The following is a 6,496-nucleotide window of genomic DNA, read 5'->3' on the forward strand; positions in this document are numbered from 1 at the left end:
AGAGCTGGCACATAAATTACATGCCATTACCAGAAGGGTTGCTGTGTCTCCCAGCACAGCCTCAAGGGCACGGAGGAAATTCCAGGAGACAGACAGACAGTTCCTCTAGGATTGCTGGACAGGGCCCCTCGTAGAAGGTCCTTAACCCATCAGCAGGACCCACCGGTATCTGCTCCAGGATGAGCACTGGCAGAGCCTACAAAATGACCTCCAGCAGCCAGGCCACCAAACAATCAGAAACAGACTTCATGAGGGTGGTCTGAGGGCCCGACGTCCTCTAGTGGGCACCGTGGAGCTCGACTGGCATTTGTCATGGAATACCAGAATTGGCAGGTCCACCACTGGAGCCCTTTGCTTTTCTCAGATGAGAGCAGGTTCACCCTGAGAGTCTGGAGAAGCCGTGGAAAACGTTATGCTGCCCGTGACATCGTTCAGCATGACCGGCGTGGTGGTGGGTCAGTGATGGTCAGTCTGGGGAGGGACGCACAGACCTCAACAGGCTAGACAACGGTGGACACCACAGGACTGCCATTAGGTATTGGGATGAAATCCTTGGACCCATTGCGAGACCCTGCTGGTGCACAACAATGCCCACCCGGCCTCATGTGGAGAGAGGATGAGGGAACTGATACCATTGACTGACACCCCCCTCACTGGACCCCTCTGGGTGGGACATTCTGTTTCAGTCCATCCAACACCTCAGCCTGTCCAGGAGCTCAGTGATGTCCAGATCTGGGAGGAGATCCCCCAGGACCCCATCCGGCGTCTCATTAGGACATTGTCAGCACGTCGGGGGGGGGGCCATACAGACTACTGAGGCCTCATTTGTTCCCTTTGATTTGCGGGGGTCCCTCTGTCCTTTTTGTTTCTGTTCCTCACACGTCACCATCTCACTCCATGTCAGTATTGATGGCCAGCAGGGTTGGTGTTCAAAGTGTGCCTTTCATTTCTTGGAGCTGTTCATATATTTCTATACTGTATGTATGTGTATATGTGTGTATATATATATATATATATATATATTAGTAACGCTCCTGTTATTCTAAATTACAAATTCTATACATGGGTCTTATGCCCGCACAGGACAGTAAGATGTCATTCACAATAGACGGTTTATAGAACTCGAGGGCACATCAAGTCGAGACGATACTCGGAGGGTCCTGTGGTCATTCTAAAGATCGGTCCGTTTGCACTTATGAATGGGGTCGGACCGGCAGGTGGACTTTACTATCCCAACTTGATTTTTGTAAAGCGAGTTTATTCAGTAAAAGGGGCACCTCATCAGTGTCATCGAAGTCACAGCAAACAGAAAGCCACCCACCCTGTGAAGTGAAGTGAAGTGGTGACCTTGAGGAGGAGTCGCGTCAGAAGTTTGAAATATTCACATCTGAGAGGTCCCAAGTCTAAATGTCCTCCACTAGACCTGAAACTTGTCACCTTCTCATGGAGGTGGTCTAACACGACACCCCGCAGGCTCACGTTTGAAATGTGGGGGGCAGCTCTTGGGACCACCGCTACACCCTCGAATATCAAAGGCTTGCTGTCCGAGTTACTGGCTTCAGTTCTGGTGCGTCACAAGTCCAGTTTGTAACCGACGGTGTGATTTTCGGCATTTGGATTTGTTTCGTTTTCCAGGGGTCTCGTACTGTAAGATCGCCGTCCTTGGCGATGTTACTAAAGCCACTAGAAGTTGATTCATTCTCTGCTAAAAATATCGACTCTCCATTAGCATTAGAGCCGCCGCAGTGCATGTTGGGTATTTGACTTTACATTATAAAAAGTTACTCAAAGGCGCCAACTGAAATCTCCTTCGGCAGACCACTTTATGTCCGATTGTCACGTGTCACACACCCGGTCCACCAAAGCCATCGACAACACTGCGCATCATGTCAACAGGGGGTACCCCAACTCCCACTTTAATTGTGCTAGATCCATGAAGTGGATACCCCCCTCCCGCTCTTCTAGTGCTGACTGGGCGTCATGAAAGATCTTAAAAGGGTCAAACTGGGTCCAGTGGGACGTTTTTCTTCGTATCCCAGAGTGGCCGAGGTGTCTTTGTCAAGGCGCCTCATTAAAGTCTGTGAGTGCGGATGGAATCGTCTGGAGCAGCGCACTGGCTGATGGGAGCTGTAGTCCCTACTTCGGCATTTGCACAAGGCTGCAGGTCACATGAAGGGGGTGACATGTCACAGATGACACACTTGCCTTTCTTGCTGGTCAAGTGACGGCCACCACACCTAGCAGCACCTGCCCAACATGGCACCTTCACTTCGCTTTGGCCTTCTTTTGCATAAATGGGCACTGCCACTCCTCTGTGCAATTGCCATCAGTGCTGTCACAACGGGGTGACAAATATCACCAAATGAAAAAAACCTTTGTGGGCTCATTGTGTGTTTCCTACAACATCCGCACATTCCAGTCAAAGCCGCCAGGCTCTTATGGACATAGTGGGGTGAGGTGAGGTATTGGGGTGTTTAGCTTTTCTATCGTGAGGGTCTTTTAACCCCTAACTGATGAATTGAAAGTCCTTTCTTAATGGATGCCTACTGGCCGTGATGGGCCATCCTGGCAACGTTCAGCTTTTTGCTAAATAAAGGAGTTGATCCGTTTCGCTTTTCACCAAACGCCACTCCACACCCCGGTATTACTGACCCCTAATTTTATGTCACCTCTCATAAGCCATTAGCAGGTCAGTTCAGGTGATGTCACATCCTTCTGGTCATTTTGGATGAAGACACCTGGTGATTTGCTCTGGCCTGAATCTAATGCAGGGACAACTTCAAAAAGCTGGACGTCCTGCATAGCTGGACTCGACGACAACTCCAGGGGTATGGCAGAGCTGGGGGTCTTTATCAGGACGTGATTTGAAGGCGTTCAGAAGGAATTCTTTGGAGACAGAGGAGACCTGCAATGTAACCTCCTCCTCCTCATCATCATCAAAGGCGTGGACATCTGCCAGAGTTCAAAGAAATGAAGAGCACTTCCAGGATGCAACTCACAGTTAGCTGAATGGGCTCAAACGGGGTGACGTTCCTGAATTTTCTTTTGATTTTAGTGTAGTGTTTCCCAATTTACGTTTTCAGTTAAGTTGTTCCAATAAGGAATTACAAAGAAAGAAAGAAAGACACACCTGAAACCAGCAGGGCGAAGGGAAGCGTCGGCCGCCATTTTGTGAAGGGCACACAGGTGCCACTCCTCGGTCACAGCCGTGTGAGCTTCCAGGACAGCAGACAGACTTTGGCATCACGGCCGAGATGAGCGCCAACAGCATGGACAACACAGCAGAACTTCAACAGAGCCATGCCAGGCCAGGGGGCCGGTGCCTTTCACTTTCTTTCATGTAAGGACATCGCCTTCATTGCTAATTTTAGTTCAATACATTCAGCTTTTAGTGCATCACACCCTCCACGCTGACCCCCTGACATGACTGTGTGGTTAGAAACAGCGCCCGCTCCATCACTGTGCCACTGCCGCCAAGAACAATGACTAGACAGAGAAGAAGCCCACCCACACCAGGACGACAAATTGACCAGCAAAGCCAAGGAGCTGGCAGAGACCTGAGGAAAGAGAAGGCAGACCACACTGGCATCTACACCTTTTAGTGTCTTTGAGTGATGAATTGAAGTGGGCACAAAACCTTTGGACTCTTGGCAGCAGCCTTAGCGTCCTCAGAGGTCGGATTCAAGCTCACACTTCACCATCTGACCTGACGGGCTGCACCACAACCTGCTGGGCTCAACACGACTGGCAGCCTTTCCACTTTCTCTTCAGGACATTCAACACTTGCCATCCTGACCTGCCATTGCTGTCATTCTTCTCTGGCCATTGGCACTCAGACCAGTCGATTCAGAGACCCACAAGTCGCGAACCAACGAGGATGGTGGTCGGCTTCTTTGTGCCAACTAGTGACGGACTGAAACAGTGAGACTGAAAGGACCAACAAACAGCCCTGGCAGTTACAGGTGGGCTCTGGGCATCAGCGGGTGAGACTGAGCAAACACCACACCCTGCAGTTCAATTCACTTTCATGCAGAGACTGCCAAGTGAACGAGTCCTAATACGGACAAACCGCCATTAATGCTGAGGCACAGTACTCTTATGACACGATGGGACCCCCTTGTGCAGACCTCCTTACTTGTCGTCCTCATAACAGTTCCATATGTTGACTTACTGGAGTGGTAAAACAGAATTAAGTGACGTTGCTGCACCACGAGTTAAACCAGACAGGTCCATAGAATCAGGTGGGAACCAGATCGATAGATCGATACTTTACTACTCCCAAGGGGAAATTCACATGAACCAATCAGATGAAAGAGTTGAGGCAGAACATGGTCTGACCAGACATCAGGAAGGGGGGCAGTCTGGAGAAGGGCAAGATGACCATCTTCAAAAAAATATCTGTGCTCCATCAGTCCTCCACAAGGCGAAGCATTTACAAATGGAGAAGGCTTAACGTGACAGCAGCCCGGCCTGGAAGTGTACCGCCATCGAAAGGAAAACACCCAGCCAACGAGAACATGGCAGACCTCCCCAAGAAGAACAATGCAGAGTCAACATGGCATTCATGGGAGGGTCATGAAGAACCAAACTGCTCCTCTTTAATTTGCCAGAGAGCGTCATGACAAATTCCACAGTTTCCCCAAAGTCCAGCACTGCCTACCATGAAAAAAGTCAAACCTGGTGGTAGGAATGTCAAGATCTGGACAACTCGACATCATTAAAAGAACTGTGAGAGGCGGCCAGCAGATTGTTTGGAACGTCTGGCCATCAGTCAAGAAGCTAAAGCTGGATCAACAGAGCGTCTTCTAACGTGATGACAACCCAAACCACTCAGGAAAATCTAAAAAAGAAGAGCAGCTCCGAGGAAAGAACTGCCTATTGAATTGAGCAAGTCAAGTCCTGACCCGAGGACCCCCAAACTTCACCCAGCTGGCACAGTACGGTCAAGACAAGCAGAAGCGTCTACCAGGGGAGACATCTACTTCAAGTGTGCGCCCTAATGAAGGCGCCACAGGCTACTGTCCGATGGGCACAAATAAACTGTTACTGTGTGCGTGTCCTTTATTATGACCTGAGGGTTACAGACACACTTCACCATTTGATTTTAAAAGTTCATTCCGGAAGAATGACGACCACCCCACTATGGGCTTTGCCGTACTTTGCCAACATCTTCACCCACACTAATAACCTCAAGGCATGAAGCAGCTCGATCAGCAGAAGCCCCTGCTCGTCACTCCCAGCATGCCGTGTGCAGCACAAGGATCACTTGAGGCTCACTTTCTTAACTCCGTAGCTCCTGTGTCCTTATCAAACACTGCAGGATGTGGACAAACGAGAGCAAGTCGCACACACTTAATGCCCCAGTGGTCCAGTTTAGTTTCTATTATTTCTGTCAAGTACAGTCGCGCTGTTTTACTGTTACGTATTCTTCAGACCTATTAATAAACATTTTGCTGACATTTCCATTAATGAACATTTTCTGTGGAAGCTCAGACTTGCACACAAAGCTGGGTTACAAAAGTCAGCAGGTCAGAATGGTTTTGTAATCCGAGACCCGACACTAATTAGTAGCAGGGCTCGGGTTGGCCTGCTGTCCTGTCCTGTCCTGTCCTGTCCTGTCCGTCACTTATAATGTGTCTGTAAATAGCCCTTCAGTCACTTCTGATGACGACCCAGTGCTGGGAGGATCCCGCCCGGTAAATATTCCTGCTGCCCGATGCCTGCGTCATGTTTCCATAACGACCGAGAGAGGGAAGGATGTTTTCGACGGGAAGCTTTCTTTTTAAGGGGAATGGCAGATCAAGGAAGGGGGAGGAAAAAAGGAAGGAAAAGGCTGAAGGCAAGGCGGAGACTATCTACGCTCTAAGAATCCTTCAGGATCCGACTTCACCCAGAGACGTCTGCCATTTGAGGGTGGCCACCCCGAAGAAATAATCAGGCGACGAATCCCCGAGAAGAGGCCAGGGTCTGGCGAGTCAGATTCATGAGTGCGTTTCTTTGCGTTAGTCAGTGGAGAAGCCGTTTCACCAGAGGACTGTCGTGTTTCCTCATGCCATACGTACGGTAGGAACTGAACTGCCAGGTTTATCTCCTAATATGTGGGCTACGTTAAATCTTTCTTTTTTGCTTTCTCCGAGAACAGGGGGGTTAGGATTTGAAGTGGGTTCACGAACGAGCACTCAGGCACCGGGCAAGTAAATGTAAACAGCCAATTTCAGTATATTTATCAGTCCCACGTTATTTAAGGGTCGTGCATAGGGGACAAGAGGGGCCGAGGACCGAATACGGTAATGCTATTTTATCTTTCAAGTATCGTCCACTTCCGACTCGGGTTGTGAAGTGTAGGAATCGTGTTCCCGTATCTGGCGGTTGCTACAAGTTTGCTATTAAGAGGGGGCCACTTCAAAAATAAGAATAAATTAAGAAACAACAAGTATAAAAACACCTTCAAGAATCAAAAAAAAACAAACAAATTCTAGTGTGTGTAACGACAAGG

Source organism: Polypterus senegalus, chromosome 3 (assembly GCF_016835505.1).
Source record: "Polypterus senegalus isolate Bchr_013 chromosome 3, ASM1683550v1, whole genome shotgun sequence".
In the NCBI taxonomy this organism is placed as follows: Eukaryota; Metazoa; Chordata; class Cladistia; order Polypteriformes; family Polypteridae; genus Polypterus; species Polypterus senegalus.